The sequence below is a fragment of the Coloeus monedula genome (assembly GCF_965178545.1).
Source record: "Coloeus monedula genome assembly, chromosome: Z".
Classification (NCBI taxonomy): domain Eukaryota; kingdom Metazoa; phylum Chordata; class Aves; order Passeriformes; family Corvidae; genus Coloeus; species Coloeus monedula.
This window is the reverse complement of record NC_138822.1, coordinates 34,845,502-34,859,686: the sequence shown is the minus strand read 5'-3', so window position 1 is coordinate 34,859,686 and position 14,185 is coordinate 34,845,502. Positions and strand designations below refer to the sequence as shown.

The following is a 14,185-nucleotide window of genomic DNA, read 5'->3' as shown; positions in this document are numbered from 1 at the left end:
AGAAAGTTCACATTTTACAATTTAACTTTTTTTTTCTACCACTTGCTGTGTAAGCTTACCAAATAAGTCTACAAGCCCATTTAACCTTGTTGCTGCATCGTGTATATTTTTGCCAGGAAGGCTTTAACACTTTCTTCCCTGAGTTTCTCTTTTATCTCCTTTAAGTGTCATCAGTGACAGTGATTTCCCACCTTATCTCCCTGACAGCAAGAGGATGTGCAGCAGTTTTGTTTGCTTAGTTTCTTCCTCTAAAGGCTCAGTGAGTAACTAGAAATTATGTCTAGATGAGAAAGATGCTGTACCAAATAACAGGTAAGTATTCTAGAACCACTGTAATGTATTATAAAGAATTAACTACTAGATGAGAAATTAGATTTTCTTCTTAACCAGAAATAAGCAAAATATCGTTTCAACCAATAATCAATAATCACTAACATCACAGTGATAATTCTTGCATGTTTACTGCCTCTGAACATACCTCTCTCTAACAGGGGAAGTAATTAAGACGTTCTTTTGCTTAACAATGGGATTTCTTAAAATTTCTTCTTTCCCCTTAATATTTAATAATCAAGAAAGCAGCCTAATAATTTAGGTCATTATAATTTGAAAAGAGGCAGGAACACAAAATTTAAAAAGCAATATAAACCAAAAAGAAGTGGAAACAGAAGGCAAGTATTCTAACATTACATATATATTTAGCTCCTCAAGTAAAAGAGCAAACCTTAGGAAGAAATGCAAGAATTTTAGGCACAAATATTATCACTAGTACAAGCTCTTATTAAACAAATTAAATGATGCAAAAAAAAGGCATACTGATCCATGATATATTTATGTTCCTCAAGGGAAGATACCTGCATTCCACAATTAACTTTATTAGCAAGCAGTGAAATCACAGAGCAACTGTTAAGAAAGGCAAATATTAAAACTTGACTTGTGAACCTGTACACAGGAATCCATTTTGATGAAAGAACCATACTGCACTGGCACACCCTTGTAACTAGTTCTAGAAGACATTCATTCCAGCAAAACAGAAAGCATTGGTCTCAACAGGTTGAAATTTAATGACCTGACAAAAACAAAAGACCTTAACTCCGAAAGTTCCAGCGGGTTTAACAGTCCATGAATCTCAGAGTCTCAAAGAGAAAATTAAAAATAACACAAACTCCCAAATATTAATACATGTGTTTTATGCACTACACTATACATGTAATATATAATTAAATACTCAGCAATTTAATGGCCAAATTTATTTATTCAAATAAAATATATCTTCTTTTAAGCTGACTGAAATTGATGCCATGAAGATTTTTTGCCTTTTCTTTTATACCCGTTATACCTTTTTACAACTTCTGTATTCCTAGTGCTTTTTGCCTACATTCTTGGACTTGTTTGTCAAGCCGAGAGACTAAACATTTCAGAAGCTTCGTAGCTAGGGATCAGTGTGCCCCAGACCCCAAGGTCCTCTCCAGAACACATTCTGTATACCAAGATAGAACCAGCCAGGGGAAGGCTCCTTGGGGAGGGGGGCTCACTTGAGCCTCCCATTGGGGAATCTTTGATAGATATGCTAATTAGTAAGACCTATAATGTTATACCCGATCTTTTGGGGGTTTTCAGTAGGGTGCATTTCAATGTATATGACCTGGACATGTGCACCTAAGGATCCTTAAAATAAATACCAAGGTAAAATCCCTTTTCCCCTCCTAACCGTGTATGACTCTTGATTTTAAGACCAGGAAAAGGCATCAAAATTAAAGAGAACATTTAATATAAAACACTCATGTTGCACATTTACTTTTTAAACTGTTGTTCCACGTATATAATCACTGAAGCAGCCAAATAGTTCTTTGCACTAATGTTTTTAATTAAACAAGACACATGGTGCATTTTTATGAAAGAAGAGATGGAATTTAATGAGTCCACTCTAGAATTTGAATTTTAATTAATTACATTATGCCAAAAAGCACAATGGCTATAATTTTCAACTATAGTAATTTTTAACTTACTGCTGGCATACTGCATTTCAAAGATTGAAATGTAACAAAAACATGATACTGTCAAGAAAAACTACAGTTGACATTATTAAATACAGTACTTAGAAAGAAACGTTAGATAACCAAATAAATTTATCAAAACATACTGTATTTTTCAAACCGTGCAGTTCATTAAAGATGAAAGCTCAGTTAATTACATGAGCTGAACAGCCTGTTTCTGGTCACAATATCCTTCAAGGATTTAAACCAATCATAGTTCATTATCGTATGGTTATTTTTACACATACTGGAAGAAGAATATATTCCCAGTTTGTTGGAAAATCTCTGGCCACCTACTGTCCTGGCTTCTATTTAGAAATCTGCCAATATTCAGATCTTAGTTGAATTTAAAATTCTGAGTCTAGGCCCTATTCCACTAACAGAAAAAAAACGACTGGCAAACAGGAATAAGTTCACAGCAGAGGCCACCAACACAGCTGGACACTGCAGCACAGACCCCATGAGGACAGACTGGGGAGCAGGGTCTATTCCACCTGGAAGAGACTGGGGGAGCCTAACAGCAGTCCCCAGTACCAACATGGAAATCATTCAGAAGATGGAGCCAAGCTATTGTCCTCCATTCACAGGACAAGAGACAGCAAGAGCAAGTTGAAACACAAAATGTTCAGAGAGGATATAAAGAGAAAGTTTGACATCCAGAGGATAGCCCAGCAGTTGATGTGTTGTCTCCATCCTTGGAGATTTTTATGACCTGCCTGGATACAGCTTTCATACCTGTTATGACCTCCCTACTGACCCTGCTTTATGCAGAACTTTGGAACAGAAACCAACTGAGGTCCCCTCCTCACTAAATTATTCTGTGGTTCTATACCTACAATACCTCTCTTTAACCGAAAGTTACATTATTTGACTAAATTTAGGCTTTAGTAGAATTGTAACTATAACCTGCAAACAATTTTCTTTAAAACAAACAATAAAGAAATCTTGTCATCTCTATTAGCTGCCTGTCCACTGAAGATCAGGGATGATATGCTCTTGTTTTCATTCTGTGTGTCTCCTGAGCATGAAAGAGGACCATCACTTTTCCTGGCTTCACGGATATTTAACCCATTAACTGCATGATAAAGTGATCAAGGTCGCTTCCCCTTAGGCATTCTCAGTCAGAAACACTTCAGCTACACTGCAGCAACTCAAAATAATGAGTTTTTTATCCAAGACATACTAGAGATGTTGGAGAAGGAGCAAAGTAGTTTGACACATTAACACAAAGCACCAAGTGCTCTACATGCTGCTCAAAACTAAAGCTTTTCTGTATTTCCAGAAATGGCTTCAAAAAATCTAACTATAAAGCTGCTCAAAGGCCTTTCACAGAGTTTGGCTGAGCAGTCCACAAGGCTACTGCAAGGACAAGAAACTAGACAGTCAATGCCTTCTAGCATATTATGGCATGCGGTTAACGTGCTGTAATACCAAGTCATGACAAACTTTAAATATCCTTCTATAAAGTGTGACTAAGAAATAGTATTTCACCACCCTGCACAGTCATAACAACTGCACAACCACATCACAGCTTAACAACTTAAACTACAAAAAGAGACATCACGTATTATCAACCTACTCAAAAATTTTTATCTCAGATTCATGAGTTCAAAAAAATTATGTGTCAAAACTCACCGAACCACCATAAAAATCGACATTTTTGCATTCCAAAGTGAGTTTAAAATTCAGTTTTGTAGGTTGACTGGCAGAATTATTGATAAGTGCTGTGGTTTAGGAATGGTATTTCCAATTCAGTACTCCCACTAAAAAGAAACCCTAGTTGCTCCCTCCATGTCCCCACTCCGGTGAAAGACACAAAAGGCAGAGATTACAGGCTGAGATAAGAACAATTTACTGGAAACAGCAATGAGATAAGAAAACAGTAACAGCAACAGTATTAATAACAAAAGTGTAAAAACGAGGGTGATTTACATGCAAAACGCTCCCCAAAGGCCTCAGGTTCCCTTTGCCCACCACACTTCTTGACCTGAAGCCTCACCCTTCCTTCCCGAAGTGAGAGTGCCCTACTTCTGACAGCACAGATGAAGTGTTTGGTATAGAATAACAACCTAGACACTTCCACATGGCTGCAGGCTCCACCCCCATGCAGCTACTGCAGAAAAATTAACTCTGTCTTGGCTGAAACCAGGACAGTAAGACAGCAATATCAGCAAGTGGCAGAGCTCTTTGGAAAAAGACCTGGAAAAAATACCAAAGCCCAAGAAAACTATGGCACAGCTTAAGGGTGCTGCAGTCTAAAGATACCGTTCTAAACACTGTTAACACACCCGAACCAGTTTGGGTAGCAAAGGCCATGTGAAACCTCCAGTGTCCTGTACAGTTTACACTGCTGTGGCTTCCAGCTGCTAAAAGATGAACGAGTTCAGGTACACACCTACGTGTGTTACCATCACACATGCAACTATATTGCAAACACAGCTTCAAATTTATTTGGTTCTGATTGATACTGGTGTGATCTCATTAAACCTCAGCCAAATAAATCCCCTGGTTTATTTATTCTCCACTTTGATGCACATCTATTTCATCACACTGCTTTTAGGTCTGCCAGTGCATAACAATGAAAAGTGAAAATTCCATTTCATTTTTATGTCCACTTTGCACAGTGCCTATACGTCTTACTAAGTCTTGCACTGCTGTTATCACAAAGTTAAATCTAATATGCTTCTCCCCAGCTTCTGCAAGCTTGCTTATGAAATACTCATTGAAATTCAGTACAAGTCCATCATCCTTTCAATGTCCAAAACATGGTTTTGGTGTGCTAGGCTCCAGTTTTAGGGACTAAAAGACCCATAGGAATAGAATAGCCTAATGTTAGCCAACTACCTTGAAATCACCTTTAACTGAAGAAACCAGGTTAGGAGAAAAGCAACCAGAAGTACATTTTCACAAGCTCCCTGACAGAGAGCATAGTTACAAAGGTTTATGAAGACCCAGGTATATGGCAATTAAAAGATAACCATGTACCTATTTACACAGTTGTTAGAGTAGTTCCAAAGTCTGTCTTTTGGGAGCCAGCTGTTGGATTGACACATGCTTTACTCCCCACAGCTGAGGATCTGGGTCTTGAGCAATCCAGTGCCCTCCGATTCCACTAGGAACCCAACATTTCTTTTGTAGCTCAGTCCATCTTCAGGGTTATCCAGGATGTGATTACACAACATCTTCTCTGACATTGCAAGCCAGCTTAAGAAGTTACCCTGTCCATTCCCTCTCCCTCATGCCACTGGTTCCAAATGAGACAAAAAAATTAATTTTAACTTAGGTCCCTTGTGATACAGTTTACAGCGCAGCCCTACAAAAAGCTGTTATGTTTACACGACGGAGGGAGCAGCAAATTCCAGTGTTTGTGAGAGGCTAAGGAAAGAAAAGTCTTGAGAACAAAGACAGTTTCAGAGAACAGTTAATACACATCATGAAACTCCACCTTATTTTTAGGTGTCTGTGACTTCACGGTTTGTAATTCCATCTCCATGGTTTATAAACCCTTCTTTTATTAGGAATTAATGTTTGTTTTCCAATTGTCTTTGTCCTCAAATGCTCTTACCTTAGTCTCCCAGCCAAATTTTTACCTAATACATAACTCAGACACCACCTGCAGCCATACATCTGACGTGAATCCATGTAACTAATCCCATAATTTCATGTTGAAATTAAAAGGCCTCCCAATCTAAATGCACTTAAGTAACTAAGGCCTCTAAAAACTGATAAATACAGGTACCAAACGTACTGTATATTTATGTATCAATATTGGATATTTAAAAGGCAAAGGGTTTCTTACTTTAGAAATACCTGACAGTGCTAGAAACCCAAGATGTTGACAGGGTTATGACACACTGAATACTGACAAACATTTTGGAACCCTTGTAGTCAAGCAAGACCAATGGATATCAGAGGTGGAGAATACTCATTTAAAGCATATTAGACCTGTACACTAACACTATTCCTCTAAGATATTATCCACCCACCAAAAAAAAACTCAAAATTCTTGCATTGTTTCTTGTGAACAGGATTATATAGACTGTACAAAAAAAGGTCTCAAAAACTGATTTAAACTGATTTGATAGTTACTCTCACTAAATACTACAAAAAAATAAATCCTTGAGACCAGTGAAGTCACATGAACAAGCTTTTTTAAATTTTTAATTACACATGCAAGTAACTTTAATCACAACACTTTAAACATGTCTAATAAATACATTTATTTATAACGCCTGTAAAAGACTTTCTTAGGTCCTGAAATCTACTGCAACTGCACAAGCACATAAGCAGAACGATAAAGGTAACACCAGCTAAATCAGCTGCACTAAGCTGTTGATAAAAAACTTTACACCACAAAAAACACATAGATCAAGAACTGCAGTCAATATCAGGAAAGGTCCCACATGGGACTGGCATGCAGAGCAAGAAATACCACACCATACATATTTATGCAAGCATATAAGCACTTTCAAAGTCCTAGCCTAAAAACAACTTTGGTGATAACCAGCTTACATGAAACTTGAGCAGAATCAAAACTGAGAGCTAGCTAAGCAAAAAAAACCAGAAGACAGATAACATCTGATGTCAACAAACACAAAATAATAAACCCCTGAAAGAATAACTCGCAGTTATTCCTACGTGACACTAAATTCTAAGCCAAATGTGAGTAGATAAACAAAACAACCACTCCCAGGATGTGCCGCTCAACAGAATCTCTGCTTAATACAGGCACACACAAGACAAGAAACGAAGTGTTCTGATGAAAAGAGGGAAGGTATTGAAAACATTAATTCACCTGGAATATTGTCTTTCATGACATCACAAAGACCACAGAAAAACAAAATCAGTTCATAGATTTGTATGAGCTATGAACAAATACTGGAGAGTCTAAGAAAAAAGAAAATACACACATACATATATCCCCTGCCACCACCCCTGCAAAAAAACCACCACACAAAACCAGAAGAAAACCAAGAAGACAGAAGATCAAAGCATCAAGAGCTAACACCTCCCTTCCTAATAAAAGGAAGTGTACAACCATGATTAAAAGCAATCTACTAACAATAAAAGGAACCATGTAATACTGGTCAGTAGTCATTGTCAAAGACAGATGCAGAGACAATTCACCTCATAAAAGGACAATGCTTCTATTGATTTTAAATCAATAGCTGCCTGTACCAGATTGGAGGGGTTTTTTTCTACAAATCAGATTTAAAGATTCAGCTTTGGCTGTGTGACACAGTAACTACATAACCAAAATTAGATGGACAATTGCCTCCTAGGCAAGTCATTCTACATAACACATGAGAGTTATCACTGTCCATGAGAACCAGACCTCTCTGCACCCACTACTGCATAACCCACAGAGCTTGACATTTGAGTGAGGCATCATCCTTTTTCTTTGAGCATCTTACAGGTTGCAACTGACAGTGAGAACGTATCTTGCTCTTGTACCTTGAAGCTCTCACTGCACTGAGACGCACAGAACCCATTTAAGTGAAACATAAAATGTACTCTCTAGATGAACACAGTATGCAGCAGAGAGCATCTATGTGTATGCAGCAAATAAATTACAGTTCCTTCAGCAAAACTACTGTAAAGAAGCTTCTTTGTATAGTCACATTTTTGTACTGTTTTTAACATCTGCATAAAGACAGATCTATCTTACAAAAGAATTTGAAAATCTCACATTTGGAAATTCAAGAAAGCTCCTCATTCCCCTTCTGATAAAGAAATTTCATCTGAAACAAGTTAAAGAAACACAAACGTAAGCATGAGCTCAAATGTTGACTCAAATCATGCTAGTGTTACTCGTATTAGTCATCTTACTGGGCTCATGCTGAGAACCCCATGGGACATATGAATACATAAAGAACCCACCAAAATCAGTGCACAGCCAGGGTCAGAGGCTTTGAAACAGCAGCTCTATTAAGTCAAATGAAAAAAATATAACTGTGTACTGCCTAATGACAGTGATAACATTTGCACGCAAGCCTAGGTAAAAAGTAGCAAGTGTGCAAGTGTGTTACAAGAAAAACGCTAACCTGAAGAAAAAAACCAGGAGCACTAGGATAGGATAATTTGGGTTGAAAGGCACCTCAGGTGGTCATCTCGTTCAGCCTTCCACCCAAAGTTCCAGTTACTTTTCTTAAAAAAGCAACCAGATTTTGGTTGCCTTGTTCCAGTTGGGGTTTTTTGGAACACCACTTTTTTAGAACAAATACCTGGTTTATTATTGCATAGTCAGTTCTGTTAATTGCTTTTTAATTGCAAGTTTTGTAACTTTTGATACTCTTCTATTCATAATTAACACCATTTAATTACTGTTTCTGTTTAATACTAACACATTTCTGAATTTTGTTTATTTCCCTTTTAAGGCTCTTTCAAATGAGATCTCTTGTAACTGCAAACATCATCACTTAGCTTTTTCTTTACATAAGGTCATACTTTAAAAATGCCCCAGAGCTGAGATAAAAAGAGACCAGTGGCAAAGCAACAACCTCATTCAGCAACTCCTTTTCTTCTAACTTCAGAAAGATGATGCCACTGCTAGTACAACATGGCAGCAACACTCACTTTAGTATTATTCTGCAGTCATGTATAACTTTACCTCCATATAGTTTGGAAATGGTTATTCTACAGAGATTTCAGCTTTTTATTAGCCTAATCACCACTTAAAACAGCTACAAGTAAAAAGCAGTAGCAGCCTCCTTTCATTTTCCATTCTGCAGCTCCAGTCAGTCTGATTTGACCAACAAGGATGTTGGACCACTTTCTGCATTCCACCTACTTCTTGTTCATTACAACTTCCCCTCCCAGCAGCAAATACTACTTCCCCATGTTGCTGGTGTTGTCACTTACAAAAATGAAATTGTCTGTAAATAGCTCAATTTTAAGGTTTCTCTGGAAAGTGCACCACTGCTTAAAATCCCTGTTATTTCATATAATAATACTGAAGTTGTTTAATTCAAAATTCTAGATTAACACCATGTAAGTAACTCTGGATGCACTCTCATCAAGCAGAAGACGGTAGTGGCTACTGTATTCCTACTGAATCCTCAAATTACTGCCAACAACCCTAAAAAGGGAAGAAAAATGGGCATGCCCAAAGAACATCACTGCAGTATTAGCCCTGTATCAGTTATGAAGAAGACTGAGATGCAGGGAAGGGAAGGAAAAAAAGTTAATCCATATAGCTGATCCAAAATACCTTTATTTTAAGTGTGCACAGAATCTCTCTATAGTCTTTTGTCAATACCAATTTTCCATAAAATAGAAACTTACACTTCTCTCTCACCTAAATTACATATACATTTAACTGGCAATAGAAGAAATGAAGTAGATAATAAATTGGTAAGATTTACAGAGCTAAGATGTCAGAAACACTGATCATTAAGCAACTAATGATCAAGTGCAGAATCACACTAAAAACTGTAAATAGCCATTACAATCTTCCCAATTAAGTTTCCTTCTGTCCAGCAACCAAAAGGAATACAGTCAATAATTCTCAGCATAAGACAATTTAAGGATAACCAAAGGAAGGTGCTATTTTCTCACCTGTCACTGACTGCAGAAGTGAGAAATTTGAAGACAATGCCACAATCAGGTTCTAATTAGATTTCAGTAGCAAAAAAAAAAAAAACAAAAAACAAAAAAAAACAACCTGAGGAAGTTTTATCTGATTTTTTTTCTTAAAAAAAAAAAGGAAAAAAGAAAATGAAAAATAAATTATCTTGTGAAAATTAATCAAATCCATTAATTCACAACCCACATCTAACAGAACATTTCTCCACGCAGAAGCAAATTCAATAGACACATATAGAGAAATACCACAAATGTGGTTTCGTGACTGTTTGCCCTCCTTCTGCGAAGTGATTTTTTTTTTTAACGCCACAAATAAGTGTTCGCGAGGAAGTTCTCCCGCAACACACAGCACCTCCACCGAAGAGGCGCGGCAGCCACACTTCCAGCCTCCCCGCCGCCCAGGTCGGCCCCGGCCCGCCCCCCGGGAGCGCTGTTTACGGAGGGGGAGGAAGCCAGCGCGGTTCCCCGCTCACAGCGCCCGGCGGGCAGGGCCGCCCGTCCCCCGAGCGCCCGCCCGCCCCCGCCGGCCAGGGGGGAGCCCCCGCCCGCGGGACGGGGCGCGGGACACGGCGGTGCAGCCGCCACGCCGCCACCCCCACGGCCCCGCCGGCGGGCGGGCGCTGCCGACCCCACTCACCGCGGCGGCGGCTGTGCAGCGCGGCGCGCAGGCAGCGTCCCGTCCGCTCCCTCCCCATGCACGGCGGCGCCGGCCGGGGACGCGGCGGCAGCTCCGCGCCGACCCGCGCTCTGCCGCTGCCTCCGGCTGGGCGGCGCTCCCGCCGCTCACGTCATCGCGCGGCTGCGGGCGGGGCGGGCCCGCCGCGCTCCCCCGGCAAGGCGCGGCCGCTCCGCGCGGGGCTCGCGGTGCCGGGCGGGGCGGGGCGGGGCGGGGTGTGGTGTGGTGTCCCACGGCCGGCAGGGACGCCGGGCGGCCGCAGGGCGGGCACACCGCAACTGTCCCGTGGAGGTAGCAGCCACCTGGTCACAGAATCACAGCGTACTCGGAGTTGGAAAGGGCAACGGGCACACGTGGATCATCAGGCACACATGGATCATCGAGTCCAGCTCCTGGCCCTCACAGTACCATCCCCGAGAGTTATATATGTGCTTGAGAGCGTGATCGAAAGTCGTCTGGAACTCTATCAGGCTCTGTCGGCACTAGGGAGGGCACCGGCGTTTTGTCGGTGCGAGAAGCGGAACCGCTGCCGAGCAGGCGAGTGCTGCTCTTTGCCCCTGCTGCCTGCTGAGCAGTCGGTGTGGGCAGCAAGGCCTTCTTGTCTTTCACAAGTCTCCGTCTGTATGAGCCCGCTGAGGTGAAAGCTGGACCGCAGTGAGGCGAAGGGCATCGGACCAGCGAGTGTGAGGGACAGATCCGGCCTTGTTCAGCCCTGGTAAACAAGCAGTGCATCTTTGCTGCGGTCTGGCTGCACAGTAATGAGTGTGTTAGCTGGGCCAAAGAAAAAATGTACGGTTGTTTTTTAAGCAAAGTGTGTGTGTGCTAGTTCTGTCCCACCTCCTGGGATTTACTGCACAGTTCTGACTTCTGGAATGCACACTCTTCTGTTACTTCCTGTGTGATGAGTTTGTTTTATTGTCCGTGCCAAGTAAACGTGCCTCACCTGAAAGCTCAGGAACCGGGTTCTCTGTTAGACAAAGGAAAAACACAAGCCGGGACAGGGAAGAACTAAAAAGCACTGTAAAAGTTTGATAGATAATGAGTCTCAGACTGCCAACAGGCTCATGCTCATGACATTCAGTGCTTTCAAAGCAGGCTGTTACATGTCAGCTAGCAATTTGGTACTGTCAAAATGTAATTCTTTAAGGACAATCTTGTCCCTGTCATTTCTATGATGTGATGCATGGCTTTTTGCTCTGTACAGAAGAGTATGACCTATAACATCATCTCACAGGAAACAAAATCTAGGCCATTTCAGAACTAGAAATTATATCGGTGGGTACATTGCTTTGTTTTTCTTGAATGTGCAGTGTAAAGAATACCTGGTGATTTTGAAATAAAGTAAATTACAGCATGTTTTCTTGTGTAATATCTAGTCCTTCATCTCAAAGAAAGTTTCTGTGGTATTACCTCCTCTAATAATGTGCTTTTCATGTTTAATGTCTATTCCCGGTTTGCAGTGTGGAAAACTCGCACAGACATGCTGCAGTGACACTGAAAATTTCTTCCAAGCAGGGAAAGGAAAGAAACTCCAAGATAAAAATATTCTGATGCCTCCCTAACATAATTACCTAATATGCCACTGATATCCAGACCACTCAAAAGATAAGGAGAGTAGTGTACTACATCGGTTGTGCTCACTCTGTATCTTGAGACTCTGCTCATCAAGATCGCTGTGGACAGAACCCTGCAAATGCAAAAAATTTGACTGAAATAGATGACAAATCCTTATATTGTTAAGTTTCAGTAATTTGTCAGGGTCAGGTGTAGTTGGACCTGCAAAATTCCTCAGCCTCTGGAGTGGAATTATCACACTATCTCTCAATTAGATTTTGAAAGTCCAGTCTGTGTTAGAACTCCAAATATTACAGCTTATCTAATCATACCTGGCATTTTTATTTGTCTTCTATTATAATTAAACATGCTTTAGTATAATGTAGCGAAAAACAATACTGTCCTATGAAATATCCTTTTTCACTACTTCAGCGTTGTGCATTACTTTCATCGGAGTTCTTGATACTACATCAATTTTTAATGAATCCTTTAAAAGACATCTGCATTCAAAAACTGTGAACATCTCAAGTTTGCATCTAACTACCATTTAAGCACTCCTCTTTCCTTTTTCCTTGCTAAATGATCATAAAGTGTCCATACATTTGCACGTTAATATGCTTGGATACAAGTGTCAACCTGCAGTGGGAAGTTGAATTCTCATTTATCTCCGTACTGTTCACACATTTCATTTTGCATATTCACACTTTGTGAATACCCTCATGTGTAGAGTGTAGTAACACAGGCATAACCACAGAATCCAAAAACATGGATGCTAAATAATAAACTTAGTAAACAAATCCCCAAATAATGGACAAAAATACCCCTAATTATACACAAAGCATGATTTCTCCAGGTGGTGTAGCAGCTTCAAATTTAGTTTGCTTTTCAAAGCAAGTTACAAACTTGCCATCTGTGTAAAAGGGTTAGTTTTACTTACTTGATTGCTTCTGTGTTCCAAATTCTGAGATTAGTGCGCAGGCCAGGAGATAGATTCTGTTTCATTTTCATGTTCAAAAAGCTGAAAATTAGAAATAGTTCTGTAGTAGTTCCTTCAAAAATTTCTATAGCTGGACTTCAATTTATCATTTTCAGCTGGAATTAAAATCAAACCATATTCTCTGTTCAGGATTAGGGAAGTATTTGCAAAACCTTTGCAAATGACAACACTAAGGAAGTTACTTAAATAAGTCAAATCTATGAAGTCAGACTGCATGTATTTAACTTTTCCTTCTACTTTTGTAGTAGGATGCAAAATTCTTACTGTTTAATAAGTACATATTTCATAATGTTTTTTCTCCTTTTCTTTGTGTAGTAGGCCCTGCCTCGGAGAAAAACATCCTTTGGTTAAAAAGCCATGGGGTTTTTTTAAATATATGGCACAAAGAACACTCTTAAATGAAATGTTTTCATTTTTTATAGTCATTCTCTGAAACCTATTTCCTGAAGTCGTATGAGTGATTACCTCCTTCCTGGAGGAGAATGGAAGAAAAAACACCTGTAAATACAGGTTTGTATGTGACTCAGCTCCCAAAAGGACACGCTTCTAATTCATTCCCTTTGGGAAAATATAACTTAGGAAAAAAAGCCATCTCTTGGCCTTCAGGGCCTGAACAGCAAGCACAAGATTGTCCCCTTCCAGACATCCATTCATCTGTTCCTCTGAGAGACAGTAGAAAGTACGTAAAAATACCTTTTGTAATGCATTTCTGCAAAGATGGCTTTTGGAACATATGCCTAAGAATGCTAAAGGTACTTCTCCAGACACTAAATTCTACCCTCATTGCTGTTCCTGGTGGAAGATGCACTTTTTTTCAGTTCATTCTCCAACAGCCCACTGTGTTCTTGATCAGGTATAAAGCACTGCATCACACAACAATCCCATAGGAAAAAAATTTTTAAAACCCAAACAAACATGGAAAAAGCCCTACAAGGACAGGCATTAGTTCAATTGCTGAGCAAGTAAAAAGCACTCAGAGACTACAGCAACTAATGCAGAACAGTGACTTCTATAAACCAGAGGAATGGAATAAGGTAATGCTCCCTGTGTGTCCAAAACTGCCCTGTTTCCTTTCCTAGAAGTTTCCAGGAGCTGGATAAGCTTTCATTTTCCAACAGCTCTCTGGGTTTCCCTCCAAACAATACAAGGAGAAAACATGGAAGCCTGCTTTGTAGCCCACAGTAATCACAAACAGTGCTCTGTGTGATAGATTCTTGGTTTGTATGAGGGATGGGTGGGCCAGATGTTCAGTGGCACTGAAACTTGGACTGAAAAGGATTGCATAGCAGTATTGCTGTATTTCTTACCAATATTCATAGTATATACACAAGTCAACCACAT

General features: G+C 40.0%; 1 protein-coding gene across 3 annotated transcripts in view; it reads right to left on the bottom strand.

Moving 5' to 3' along the window:
- The window catches only part of JAK2 (Janus kinase 2), a 95,321-nt gene extending 84,946 nt beyond the window's left edge, over positions 1–10,375 (bottom strand). Inside the window, exons 1-2 of one of the 3 annotated variants that reach the window (XM_082301057.1) lie at positions 10,255–10,361; positions 9,591–9,723 (exon numbers count right to left, since the gene is read on the bottom strand). The gene's annotated coding sequence lies outside the window, so the exon portion shown is untranslated. Of the gene's footprint in view, positions 1–9,590; positions 9,724–10,254 lie in introns of all 3 variants that reach the window. The other 2 variants (XM_082301056.1, XM_082301055.1) reach the window with 2 other exon arrangements.
- Between the last annotated feature and the right edge of the window lie 3,810 nt (positions 10,376–14,185).